At 34.2% G+C, this 15,698-nt stretch overlaps 1 pseudogene; it reads left to right on the plus strand.

Annotated features, from left to right (window-relative positions):
* LOC104704541 lies at positions 5,332 to 9,599 on the plus strand (annotated as a pseudogene).

Below are 15,698 nucleotides of genomic sequence, written 5' to 3' on the forward strand. Positions count from 1 at the left end.
GGTCTCTATTTATAGCCCCACAATGGATAATTAATACTACTCTATCACTATCAAGGAGATATTTTTATTGGTTTCTTTATTAGTTAGTGCTTACTATTAAGAAAATATATATATATATATATATGGCGTGGCAAAGCGGCAAAGATAAGAATAACTCCCAATGAGCTGTACTCTTTTATTGGAATGGAAGTAATAATATTACAATTAATTGGGCTAGATTATGTTCCTTTAAAAAGAAAGAAGAGATTATATTCTCTTAGATATTTTCAAATCAACTATGTGGTTGTAATTCTCTTTTATATCTTTTAAATGATTCTGAGTTTCTGACTATGGATATACATTATTAGAATTTAGGACCATATATATAATTCAACATTACTAGTACATGAAATATTAGAGGAAATAAGATCTGGATTAAAATTGTTTGGGAAAATTCAGCTCTTCTGGTCGACGTACCTCTATGCGTCTCTTTGAACATAAAAGTCTTTTTGGTACACCGGTGACCGGTTGAACTTGTCAAGATGGATAACCCGACCCGATTCTACCCATACTCACGTGAGTTCAAGATTTTCGTAGGCGGGTTCAACCGGACCCATTTATTATAATAGGTTGAATTTATATACTGAAACCAATAATATAAAATTTAATGACTAAATGAGTTATATGGATTATTCATATATAAATAAATAAAATAAAATAATTAACATTAAATTCTTAACATATTATATAAAATAAATTATAAAGCCAACCAAAGTTTTCAATTTTTAGAAAATAATATCTAGTTATTAAAATAGAAAGAACATCCTAAAATCCTAAAACCAAAAATCTATAAAACCAAAATAAAAAAGTCATTCTTAATTTAAAATAAAACTATTTTTAATTTAAAATTAAAAAAACACTTGAATCTTTTGTAAATGATCCAGTCAGATTCTTTATAGTCTTCATTCTTCATATATACATATTATATAATATTTTTTTTTTGTTTTTCATTCTTCATATATACATAATATATATATATATATATTAATATATATATTATATTTTTTATATATATTATTTTGTTTTTTTCGATTAATCTATGGGTAACCCATAACCCTAATGAATTTACCCTGTTAAACCTATCAAAACTCATTTATTTATATGGATATAAAAACTTAACCCATACTTGTTAAAATAATAGACAAATAAAATAAACACAGGCTCGGCTCATACCTAGGGCGTGAGGGGCGGTGACTATGGGACAAACTTTTTTTTTTCAAAAAACTTTAAACAAATGGGGTCCAAAAAAATGGAAAAAAAAAATTATGTTGAAAAGGGTCTAAAAAATTTATATGACAAGGGACCAAAAAATTGTTGAGACGGGGATGAATAAATCCATGAGTTTTTACCCATTTTGACACCCTTACTTAAACTGTAGACACTTGGACAAATTATCATATTACTTTGGATAAGAACTAATACAAACTAACATTTAATAACATGCAAAAAAAAAAATGCACAAATAAGATAATGCTATCCGAGTTAGTAAATCAATATTTATATATAAAATAATCAAAACAATTCTTGATAGTTTTTTTTTTGATAGTTGATACACAATATGTTGAAAAAGATTAAACAATATAAGGAGTGTCAAAAAACAAAAAATTGGAACACCACAACGTGGCTGAAATGACTTCGACAGTTCGATCGTATTTTTGCTGCATAATTTGTCTATCCTCTTAACATACTATCCTAACTAATATTTGAAAACTATCGGAGAATAAACTTTCTTTTTGTTTGCACCGCGTATTTTATCTACTTTCCAATATACCATCCCAATTATTTGAAAACAATTGGAAAATGACTTTTCCTCCCTTTTGTTTTCACAAATTGGAGGAGAATGAATGACAATAACAAAATTTGCCAAAGAGCATTGAAAAGCGTATATACTGTACACTATATAATATTGACGAGAAATCAAAAACGATAAATCCAACCATGTCCTGACTGATGGGTTAAATACGTGCGTATAGTTTGCAGTGTAGTAGAGAATGAATAAATGAAAGACATGGTCGGCCATTTCGTTGTCATACTCGCAAATGATCCTTTGTTAAATATTATTGTTGGCTGTCAGCAACAATATCAGTGACTTTGAAAAGTATTATACTAGTCCTATTATAACGTGTGTATTAAATTACTAACATTCGTAAAACATATTAAAATATATATAGAATTCACAAAATAGAAGTCTGTTTATCGATTTTTTTAAAAAAGTCCTGTTCTTTATCAAATTTTATGTTATAAATAATTTAATACATTAATTAGATTTTTTAATATATGAATTTTATTAATCAGATTAGGAGCCACACTATTTGCGGATTTAAATTGTCTAATAAAATTAGATCTACGAGATAAAAATGGGACAAAATAACACATGGTTAACTGATGCATCCCATAATTAAGAATATTTCCATTTATTTATATTTTAATTATTATTAATTATATGATTTATCTTTTAAAGTGTCTAGAATATTTCAGAGATTACTTAGGATTTTTATGGTTTTCTTATAAATAGACTATTTAGACCTATTGTATTATGAAGTTGATTTCTGCTTTTGAGAGAAAAGTATTCTCAAATCCTTGTTTTCAATAGATTCAGGAGATCTCAATGAATCCAAGAAGGCATTGATCTTAGATATTCTCAGTAAATAAAATTTGTATTAGCTTAGCTTCCGCTACGTCAGTTTAGTATCAAAGCTGTGTCTCTTTGATTTCTCAGTCGAAAAATGATTCTGGTGACTATGTTGATATGCATTTGCTATCTTATCCCTTGTTAACTTATTTTGGGATTTTCTTGGTATGTTCTTGATAGTATCTTGCATAATACCACATGAAACAAATATAGTTTTAGAGCTTGATTCATTACCTTTGTAACCAAAACCTTGGGGCTGATGTACCACTCTTCCAATAGTCAAAATGTGATCAAGCTTTGTTGTTCCGTGTTCCTACATCTTTACTCTTTTTCGGCCGGATTTGTTCAAGATCACAGATATATAGAAATTAACTCTTCTCCCTTGTTTTAAAGTTGATTTTCCAAGTCTTCAATATGAACGCTTAACTCCTTTTTTAAATATGCAAAATAGAGTACAAGATGACCGGGGGAGTACTACGATCTAAATATGCAAAATATATAGAGTACAAGATGACGTCTTCTTCGCATTAAGATCAACACATGTTTCTTTGTCTCCCGTTTAGACAATGTACAGGCTTAAGACTTCGTCTCATTTGGCTCAAGATCTCACTTGTGAACGTAACTCCATATATAACCTCCACCATATTTTAGTTTTCTTAATTGCCTGAATGAGGGTTTAGAGTCACTCTCAAATAGTAAATTCTCATCGAAACCTAGATTAGCAACACATGTCATCGACTAAATCAAAACAAATGCCTTTGTATATAAAGCAGATCCTACCTGAGGATAAGCTTTTGCCCCAAACCAGCTCATCTCTAAGGTTTCATCTTACACCACTTTATCTCTTTTATCTTTCGACTAAAAAGCATCTACTCTACATTTAAAATACCTAGAGGGAATCAACATGTTTAAAGATAAATCAGTAGGCATGGATCTTGGATCCTATCTTTGAATGGCGTACGTTGAAATAATGAAATCTGCTCAAAAGACAACTCAAACCGGTCTTTGCTTCTATGTGAACCAATTGATAGGTGTTGACTATGGTTTCTAGGAAGCTTAATTCATTTATAACCTTCTACCATATAAGTCGCCAACTTAACCGTCTTTTTTTTTTCTGTATAAAATGTTTAAACATATAATACTCGAAAACATATATTACGGATTTTAAAAAATAGTTGGCATCTAAGTTGATTTTCCCCTTATTGTGATTGGTCTATTATCCAAAACAAATCCCAATTTCTACTGATTTCACACAATATAGACTAGGTGCTTATCCACAAGACTAGAAGTCCTTATCATGATTAAGGTTAAAATGAATGGTACTTGATATATCATGGTTTTTGTGGTTTTTAACAATGATATAAAAAGAGTTTTTTAGAGTCTTTTGATGTGTTTTTAGGTTCTTTGCGAGTCTTTACAGGTTTTTTAGGATTTTGGCATGGATAGAGCAAAATAGAGCAATTTGGATCATTTTGGAGCATAAATCTTGAAGAATCAATTTGGACTCGGATCAAAACAAGGGCATCGATCGACACCACTTAGGAGCATCGATCGACACCCTTTTTAGCAGATGAAGAATCACAAATTTGGAAATTTTAAAAAGTTGCCCAAAGTCTTCTACAATTGCAACACAAGTTCCTGACGTGTTTTAGGATATATATATATATATATATATATATATATATATATATATATATATATATATATATATATAGTATTTTTAGGTTTGAGAAACCCTTAAGTTTTATTCTAGCAAGTTTTATTTTTTCTGCAACCCTGTGAGTTTTTGAGAGCTTTGGACAGAGATCTGAACTGCATTGAGAGAAGAATTCATAAACTCCCTCTTTACTCTTTTAATTTCAATTGCTTATTATTCAGAAAGATGTTTTGTTTTTCATTGAATATGTCTGAGTAGTTTGCTTTTTAGGTTTAGGGTTTTTCACAGGGATTTTATGATTTATTAGATCTGTTTATTTAGGATTCATTATATTTCTAGATCTTCATCATAGGTTGTTCTTCATTATTAATCATTGATTGACCATCTAGAATTAATAACCTAGGAAAATAAATTGATATGAGAATATAACTGATTTTCCTCACAAAACCTTTTGATGAGCAAAATTACTTCTTGAAAAGAGATTTGATTTAGTGATTTTGTGAACTTATCTAAACATGTTTTTAAAGCTGATTTTTAACCTAGAATTTTACAAAGAGATTTGGATTTTCTGGTTTTATATTTAGATAATATTTGAAGTGAAAACTGATTTATTTTACAATTGTGTTTAGTGTTCTAGATATGATTTTTAATTGCTTGAATCCTATTTAATTATTGATTTAATATTTTGTAATTTCCTGAGAAATTTCCTAGACTTAGCTTTTTGATCTTCTAAATTTACAACACTTTCATTTAATATTTTCCATTTCTTTTCTTAATTTTTCATTCAACTTAATCTGTTTAGCGTAATCATAAAACTCTATAATTTATTGTGTAGTCTTGAGTCCTTGTGGAATTCGACCTCTAAGTACTGCAATGATCTCTTAATTTGAGAGAGTAGCTATAGGGTTTAATTTGAGCATATCAGTAATCTCCTAAGTAAAGACACTTACTTCTCTTGTTGCTCCGATGGCGTTTCTAAAACCCTAAGCCAAATCAACCAGAAATGAGCAAGGATCATCAAAAGTATCTTCGATTTCTCGTACGATTCCAACGAACAGAGATGTCCAAATTCTCTACAGTTCCGACGAATTCAAGAGTCCAGTTGATGAGATAACTCTGACCTTGCAGTGTGTTCTTGAGACAATCGATGATAAGAAATCGATTAGATTTGTTGACGGTGATGACTGGCTTGTCAACGTGAACGATGCGATTCTCGAGAAATTTGAGGACACCATAGATGAGTTCAAGAGGAATCTAAAGATGGAGGAGATTCAGAGAAAGTAGTTGCTGGTTCGAAACATGGCAAGGCCAAGGTTTCTTTTCATATGCCAACGATAAACAAGCCTCAAGAGGAGTATAAGATTTTGGTGAACAATGCAAATAAACCTTTCGAGCATGTTTTCTTGGAGAGGAGTGAGGATGGTTTGCGATTCATTCATCCATTGGTTAGTCTTTTAGAAATACTTTGTTTTGTTTCATTTTCGACTTCAATTTTTGCTGTTTCGGTCTAATATGTGGAGGCTGGAACTATACTCTTTGATTAATTGTTTAGGTTAGTTTTTTTTTTTTTTTTCATTGTGTTAGCATCTTCCTGCATGCTCCTGATTGTGATTTACTTTGCAGGATAAACTTTCGGTGATGGACTTTGTGGATAAAAATCATATAGAGATGAAACCTGTTAAGCCTCTCCCATTGGAAGAGACTCCATTTAAGTTTGTTGAAGAAGTGAAAGATCTAAAGGAATTAGCTGCCACATTGCAAAGTGTTGAAGAGTTTGCTGTAATTATCCTTCCTCTCATTTCCTTTTTAGTCTAATATCCAATGCGTTCTTGGAATGTGACAATATTGTTGGTGGAGGCTGTAATAAGAATGAGAATTTTGTGGAACGACGTACTATTTTCCCCTCAAAACTATCATATCGTACTAGATCTACCCCGATCTTTGATCTCGTTTTATATCTCCCACAAACTTAGTTGCTCCATCGATTTCTACCCGAATCCAGAGTTCTATTGCTATTTCTCCTTCGGAATATCAGATATTATCTATTGTTCCATGAACCTCGGTTTACACGGTTTAGTGTTGGTTTACTATATGATTAACCAACTAATAAACTCATTTAACCAGATTAAACCAAAATTCAACCCAATTACAAAACTAAACCTAGAAAACTTTAAAATAAAAAATTCCCACATCAATTTATCTTCTTCTTCTTCTCGTTTTTTTTCTTTTCATTTTAGAGAAGTGGATTCAAAACCCTGCAAACAATCATAAAAAAACAATAATCAATTACATAATCTTAGTCAATTACACATAAGCTTAGTCTCACATGTTATCTGCTCTATTTTGTTTTGTTTTCAAATCGATCACGAAATCAACGAAAGAGACAAAGTGAAATCTACCTTCCGAAGATGGTTGCATCAAACATGAAGGAGGAGGATGAGCAGCCAACGTATGGTTTCGCCACCGACGGTGTCCTCCGCTTCTGCTGAAATGATGAGTCTTAGTGTTAAATCCAGATCAAAGGACTAGATTTTTAGCTGAACCAAATGATCAATTCTTAAAAAAATTCTAAATTTGCGGATGGATCGAGAGATCCAAGGGATTGTTGTTGTTCTTGAGTGAATAATTTAGGGAGGTGAAAGTGGGTAATGAGATGATGATGATGATGATGGGTCGGGGTTGGCCAAGAAGCTCCACTCATGAACATAAATCTTTGTGATTGTCTTTGATCCGTTTGTAGAGAGATCAATATGCACTCGATCCAGAAAAAAAAATCCAGAAATTGTGTATCTGCAGATTCAAGAGCTCCTTCATGGAGAATACAATGCATTTTACTCTCTGAAACAATTTAGTGTTCTTTACCTTAAAACTGTTTATGATTTGTTCTTCTGGTTTAGGGTTTTTACAAAACAAATTTGGGAATTTTTCGATTTAGAAGTGAAGAACATGATGGGTCGGGTTATATATCTTAGTCGGGTTATATATAAATTGGTTTCATACCGTTTTCTGTGGATTTATATCCGGTTTAGCTTCAAAACCGTCTAAACCCAGATTGATTGGGACATAGCAATAAAACTATAAATTCGGGTAGAAATTGATGGAGCACTTAAGTTTATGGGATATATAGAACGAGGTCAAAGATCGGAGTGGATCTGGTAAGATATGATAGTTCCAAGGGAGAAATATGACGTTAGTCCGAATTTTGTGTATATATGCTCTCCCCAGTATTCGTTTATGAGTTAGTGACGGTGGTGTCTCTTTCCATATTTATTGTTATATCTTGTTTATTTTTCTCGCTAAGTTTACTGTCTTTTATTCCTTTTGTAGGTTGATCTGGAGCATAATCAGTATAGATCTTTTCAAGGATTAACATGCTTGATGCAAATCTCTACCAGGACCGAGGATTATAATGTTGATACATTCAAGCTTTGGGATCACATTGGTCCTTTATCTAAGGGAACTCTTCAAAGGCCCTAAAAAGAAAAAGGTTTTCTCTAAAACTCGCATAACTCTTTTCTATAATTCCTAGAATATAAGTAAAGCAATATGATAACATTTAATTTGACTAGGTAATGCATGGAGTAGATTCGGATATTATTTGGCTTCATCGGGACTTCGGCATTTATGTCTGCATCTTTTTGACACAGGACAGGTTTGATTTCTAGTTATTATGTTTTCACAAAGCCATGTTTCTTGTAGGCGCAGGAGATCACCTTAACACAACACATTTTGGTAATGAAGAAGAAATAAGAGAATTTATTAAATATAATGAAACTCTTTCTTTGTTTTTGTGTATGCTTTAGATGGTAGAAACGATAGATTTAGTTTGAAGGCTCTTATGCTCTAAAGTATTCTTAAAATCTTAAGAAGTACATTTTGTTTTCTGTCAGGCTGCAAGGGTTCTAAAGCTGGAGAGAAAGAGTCTCGAGTTTCTTCTGAATCATTATTGTGGAGTTGATACAAACAAAGAGTGCATAACAATCCCATCTCGATTAAATTTTATTCTTTGTGTGCATTATCATCCTCTCGCTCTTCGTTCAATTTCTGTTTGTTACTTGGCTGCAGGTACCAAAATGCAGACTGGAGAATACGACCCCTTCCGGATGTAATGACAAGGTTAGTATATTCTCTGTCTAGTCTCTTTCATTATTTTTTTTGCATTAATTGATCTCAGCTCACACATTTGCATGTGATGGCAGATATGCTAGAGAAGATACCCATTATCTTTTGTACATTTATGATGTAATGCAAATAGATTTGCACATAAAGGCAAAGGAGAATGAGCAATCCGACTCTCCTCTGATAGAGGTAACAATCTTAAATGTTTTTCCTTTCTTAGATTTTGATTCAAGAGTGACTGATTGAGTATAGAGGATACTATAAACAAACACCTAACCTTATTTAAAACATACAAGATTCCTCCCAAAATAAGGGGCGTGACTCTTGTTCCCTTTGCTTTCACCCAATAGTTTTAACTAAACAGAAACTTAACATACCATTATGCTCTTCGAAGAGCTTATTAACAGAAATCTTATGCATGGCTTATTAAACATAAATTTATTCTTCATTCTCGATCGGTCTGTGTAATAAGTTATTACATGGTTGTTGGCGCATGAAGATCAGACATCAATTCATTTATATCTATAATTTTAGGTATTCTGTTATGTTCATGGTCGTCTTCAAATTTTTGAGAATCATATTGACGAAGGTACCTATGCTAACAGGTTTACAAACGCAGTTATGATGTGTGCATGCAACTATATGAGAAAGTGCTTTTGACTGGGGATTCATATCTTCAAATTAATGGGTTTGTTTCTTATTGTCCCCCTCATGAAAGAAAATATTTGCTTTAGTTTTATTTGTTTCCTGGAGTACATTTTCTTTGTTCGGTCAATTGCTTTCTTGCTTTTATATGGAAGAGCAGTACCCTATTAGATTTTAAATCCTTATGCATGGCCTATTAACTAAAACTAATCTGTCATTGTGTTTCCATTTTGGTATTTGTTAGGGTTCAGACAGGTCGTCTCAATGCAGTTCAACTTTCCATTGTTGCGGTATGTTTGCAATTCATGATCCAAGAAGTTCATCTGCCTTTCCTTATTACCATATGAAGCTTACTTAGTAGTTGTTGACTTCCAGGGGCTTTGTGAATGGCGGGATCATATTGCACATGCAGACGATGAGAGCACCGGTTATGTATTGCCAAATATAACTCTTTTTGACCATAGGGGTGTCGGTCGACACCAACAATTTTTGGTTCAGTCGGTTTAGTTTAAATCGTCGGTTTGAAGTGGTTTAAATCGTTGGTTTGAAGGTCCCTGAAAGTGTCTGAGAGTTCCTGGAGGTTCTCTTGAAGGTTTCTAGGCCTATTTTGGTGTGTTTTGAGCGTTGGAAGGGAGATCTGAACGTGGAGTGAAATTTGGAGGTGGCTAGAAGGCTTGGCTCTTGCTGTTCTTTGTTTTATTCTTTCTAAATTAAGGTGTGTGCATGACCATGACTTATCTGAGCATGTGATCTCTGAGTTTTATGTGTTTCTCTGTGATACGCCCAAATTCGAGGATCACTCAGCCGGATTAGAAAGGATAGAAACTCGCCAAGGTGCAAGGTGCAACAAGGGAGATTTAATGGATTGAGGGGTCGCACAACAGTTGCGGAAGGCTGCTGATATTCCCAACTCCAATGGCTGATAGATATGACTCACTAGCCCAGCAAGAGGAGATTGTTGGTTGGATATTACACACCAAGAAACAAGGAAATGTTCTAGACAAAGAACAAAGAGATAGACTCATAAAATGAAAAGGAAATTGATTGATGATTCTCAAATGAGATTACATGAGTTTATATAGGGATAAGAAACTTGGTAACAAAGCCAAGTATTAATTGTTCTTGAAACTAAAGATAATAAAGATAGTACGTTAAATGAAGATTCAACCCTTGGTGCATGTTTCTCTTCCCAAAGTGATTTGAACGCTATTTTCGTCACCCTCTTTTGACCACAAAATAAAATGATTATTTTGGGCTTTCTTGGACTTGAATTAGGCTCGAAATGGACTGGACTTGGTAGACAACATCCCCAATAGAATTTCCTATGCGCTCCTTTCCCATAATCTCTTGAACTAGCCCAATAAGTGCATCCTTGAACTTCTCTCTCTTTCACTCCTTGGTCCAATTTTGCTGATGAGAAGCAACATGGGCTGTATCATTTCTTCACTTTTGGCTTAGTAGAAACAACACCTGGTTGCCATACATAATTCTGGAAGCTCTTAAACCAGTTAGACCTAAAGTTAACAACTAGATTAACCTCCTTTGGCAAAATGGAATGTATCGCAAATGGTTGTTTGGCTGGAAGAATTGATCTTCAACTTTGTTCTTGTTGAACAAGGCTCAATGATCTTCTTGGATGGTCTCATGATCATATCATACCCCTCCTCTTGAAAATGTTTCGTCCTTGAAACTGTACGGCCATGGATTGGAGAGTGTTGAAGTGATTCTGGTGGCTTCTCTTTGAGAGAATATATGAGTCCATATTGCATACCATGAAGCATAAATGCACCCCTTTCCGTGAGACCTTTCTTTTTTCCTTCAAGATCCAAAACTTGCTCCGTCTTAATTGACCAGAAGTGTACCGTTGACTTTTCTCTCTTTGTTGGTGCATTAGGTGAATCCTCCATACTGCCAAGGTTGTTGATGAGCATGCCTTCCTTTGCAGCTTCCTCACTATGATATTTTCTGATCTCTTTCTGCTTTGGTTCCTCGACTTCCGTTTTCTCACTCGGTGAATTTGTTATTTTCAATAGATTATCCTGAATTAGCAACTCCTTGTGCTCCTTTGGTGATGGTAACGATACAAAAACAGCTCTCTCTTCCTTAGAAACAAGAGACATCGTTTCTTGTTGGTAACTTGGCGTGACAGTAGACGCTCCATCAGTTGGTCTAGAAGTTCTCCTTAGAATATGATTTGAACCACGATGGTGATGGTGGGGAACAAATCACTTCCTCAACATAGACTTCAATTCTGCCCAAGTCTCAATGGGATGTTCTCCATTTCTCCTCCTGATTATCACCAACAGATCCCACCAAGTAATAGCATAATCACAAAATCCAATGGCTGAAAATCGTACCTTCTTCATCTCGCAATAGTTTTGACAACTAAAAACCCACTCAATCTTTTTCTCCTACTCAAGATATGCATCTGGGTCGTTCTTGCCTTGAAAGGTAGGAATCTTCAACTTCAAAATACCCATGTTATCACCCACTCTACCTCTTGCTTCTCTAGCACTTCTTGGTCTCATGTGGCTTCCTCTTGAGGATTGACTACTGTAATAATCATCAGCCCTTGCTACTCTAGGTTGATCTCTTTCTCTTCTATGATGCAACATTTGTGGTCGTCTTGGTTGTGCTTCCGCTTGAACTTCATCCAACATCTTGTAGATGACATCCATCTCAACCCTCCATGACCTTCGCATCTCTCCTATAAGTGCTTGAAATTGTAGATTTGGAATCCCAAGCACTTCGTCTTCGATGATCCCACAATCTCGACGATCATTATACATTTTTTTTTTGTTTTTTTTTTCTCTTTCTTTTTTTTTCTCCTTTTTTTTGTTTTTTTTTTTTGTTTTTTTTGTTTTTTTTGTTTCTATATTTTTGTTTTTTTTCTTTTTTTTTTTCTGTTTTTTTTTTGTTTTGAAAGAAGATGAATAGATAGAAGATGAAAGAAAGAAAAAGATAGAAGATGAAAAAATAGATAGATGAGAAGATGAACAGACAAGTATCGGTTGAGTGGCTTTGATACCACTTGATGTGATCCAATAGCTCTGATACCACTTGATACGCTCAAATTCGAGGATCACTCAGCCGGATTAGAAAAGATAGAAACTCGCCAAGGTGCAAGGTGCAACAAGGGAGATTTAATGGATTAAGGAGTCGCACAGCAGTTGCAGAAGGCTGCTGATATTCTCAACTCCAATGGCTGACAGATATGACTCACTAGTCCAGCTAGAGGAGGCTGTTGCTTGGATATTACACACCAAAAAACAAGGAAATATTCTAGACAAAGAACAAAGAGATAGACTCATAAAATGAAAAGGAAATTGATTGATGATTCTCAAATGAGATTACATGAGTTTATATAGGAATAAAAAAACTTGGTAACAAAGCCAAATATTAATTGTTCTTTAAACTAAAAGATAATAAAGATAGTACGTTGAATAAAGATTCAACCCTTAGTGCATGTTTCTCTTACCAAGGTGTCTTTCCCAAGGTGATTTGAACTCTATTTTCGTCACCCTCTTTTGACCACAAAATAAAGTGATTATTTTGGGCTTTCTTGGACTTGAACTAGGCTCAAAATGGACTGGACTTGGTAGACAACATCCCCAATAGAATTTCCTATGCTCCCCTTTCCCGTAATCTCTTGAACTAGCCCAATAAGTGCATCCTTGAACTTCTCTCTCTTTCACTCCTTGGTCCAATTTTGCTAATGAGAAACAACATGGGCTGTATCATTTCTTCATTTTTGGCTTAGTAGAAACAACACCTGGTTGCCATACATAATTCAGGAAGCTCTTAAACCAGTTGGACCTAAAGTTAACAACTAGATTAACCTCCTTTGGCAAAATGGAATGTATCACAAATGGTTGTTTGGCTGGAAGAATTGATCTTCAACTTTTTCGTGTTGAACAAGGCTCAATGATCTTCTTGGATGGTCTCATGATCATATCACTCCGTGATTTGGTAGATTGATTCATTGCTTGTTGTGTTTTTTTTATGTGATTCCTATGGCCTTGTTTGGCTGCATTGACGTTCCTGAACAAGTGGTGGCTTTGGAAGACGAGTTGCGATCGATGACGGCGCGTGGAATCAATGCTAGGGCATCGATATCAATCAACACCATGAGGGTGTCGGTCGACACCAATCGCAATGGTTCGCAAGTGACACTGGAGAACTGTGTCAGTCGACACAATGCGAGTGTTGGTCGAGACAAGGCGAGTGACGGTCAACACAAGGCGAGTGTCAGTCAACACCATTTCTCAGCAGGCGGCTGACGCACTTTTGTTGTTTTGCTTGACTATGACTTGCTTGTGTGTATAGCCTAGTAGATGGGAGAGTTGCCTCACTAAGTATTTTTGATAGTACTTACGCATCTCAATTGTTATTTGTGATGCAGATATGTGACGTGGAATCATTGCAATGAGGAGGAGGATGATCTAATGGGTCTGGTCATTTTTGATGTGTCGCTCGACATAGGGTTTGCATCGATCGATGCTCTACACCAATTTTGATCTACGAGTTCGATTCTTTGGCAGAGCTCTTCTCCTAAATGCTCCAAATCACTCCTAAATTCTCCATTCCATGCCAAATAGCTCATAATCCTAAAAAGACAAAAAAGACCCTAAAAATCAAATGAAAAAACTCTAAAAGCACACTTATACCATGGTTAAAAACTGTAAAACCATGATATATCAACTTCCCCCAAACTTAGTTTTTGCTTGCTCTTAAGCAAAACAATAGCTTCACATGTGAAAGAGATTTGAAAACGTGGGAACTTTCTCAACCGCAGGTAACTGTTTTTCGCACTTTTCATCGCCTTGACCATCAGAACTTTATATACTATGTCAATGAGACGCATCAACATACCTTACTCAAATCCCACAATCCTTTGGAATCTCTGGTCTTACCATTGTTATCTCATTACATAAATTTAAACAAATAAAGGCGAGTTTTTACCACAGGAATATTGATCAGTGGCATATGAACTTTCTTCTTCCCAAGAAATTCTTCATACATCTACTTTCCTCTCCCTTTTCTCATTTTCAAGAGGTTGATTTACCCCTAATTTTGTGGGGTATCACTTTTTTTTATCAATCCCTTGCTCTGCTTTTTTTCTTTTTGCAATGCAGGTTTCCATGAGATTCGAAGTATGCAATATTACAAATGCAAAGTTTGACGGATGTAAACTCACACCGGTATGCGATAAAAAATGCATGTCTATGGGATACACCGGTGTGTCGAATATACAGTTTTGGCGGTGTTTGTTGTTGTGAACTCAGTGCTAAACCTCCTTACTAATTCATTCTATATATGTACTTATAGTCTCTCAATTACATATGAATAAAAATATTTTTTTAAAGTATGGTTCTTGGTATGCAATCTACATTGAATCATAACATAAAAAAAGAAAAATTCTTCTTTTCCTATACATCATATAATTTCTTTAGTTATTTTCTCATTCAACGAAAAAAGCAACTAGCTGAGTTATACACATAATAAATTTGTGTTTGTTTCAGTAATTTTATGTTAAAAGATTAAATTGGTTATTTTTTACTTCAATTTTTGCTGATGTTTTTATTTATCACCAAAATATCAACAAGTACAAACTGGTTTATAATGTAAAGATGTAAACACATGTTGTGATTAATTATAATTCGGCAAGAAAAAGAATGGTGTTAGCTTCATTGGAAAATTGGAGAACGAAGAGATGTCTAATTGAGATGTATCATCATAATTAATTAAGCGCCTAGCTAAGGTTGCATATGATTGTAAAGAAAATGCGTCTTTCTCGACCCCGACAATCTGTGTGATGTTGTGAATTAAAACTACAAAACACTTATATGTGTTTTGTAATATCTTGTAAAAGAGAACAAGAACTAACAAAGAGAGAGAAAGAGAGAGAAAGAGAGACATGAGAATGAGAGTGAGAGATTAGGGAACTCTTTTTTTTTATCAAAGACAACTTTTTTTATATCATACTCTTCTTACAACAACTCCTTATTTATAGTGAGCAATAAAAGACATGAGTCACACATTTATACACTTGGTAATGACAAGTGTTGTGTTAATGTAATACTACATGGACAAGTGTAATGACATGTATCTTGTGATGGAATAATCACACATGTGTTTAACAATACTTCCCCTTGATTATCCATCACCATTGACGAGTTACGTACTACCTCATTGAAAACCTTGTCACGGAAAAACCCATTGGGATAAAAACCATGACAAGGGAAAAAGAGTATAATAACGTAATCTCCCCCTCGAAAAGATATGAATAATCTTTCTTTACAAATCTCGTAGACGACGCATTCCAATACTGTGAATATGCTTTCTGAATGTGGTAGTCGGAAGCGCCTTTGTGAATAGATCTGCTGCATTGTCACTTGAGCGGATATGTTGAATATCAACTTCCTTCTTTTGCTCGAGTTCTTGAGTGTAGGAGAAAAATCTTGGAGGTATATGCTTTATTATGTCGCTTTTGATGTAACCTTCTTTGATTTGGGCGACACAAGCAGCATTGTCTTCAAATAATGTTGTTGGCTCTTTTCTGATGACTATTCCACTCGATTCTTGTATATGGTTAGTCATTGATCT

The sequence above is a fragment of the Camelina sativa genome, chromosome 7 (genome assembly GCF_000633955.1).
Source record: "Camelina sativa cultivar DH55 chromosome 7, Cs, whole genome shotgun sequence".
In the NCBI taxonomy this organism is placed as follows: Eukaryota; Viridiplantae; Streptophyta; class Magnoliopsida; order Brassicales; family Brassicaceae; genus Camelina; species Camelina sativa.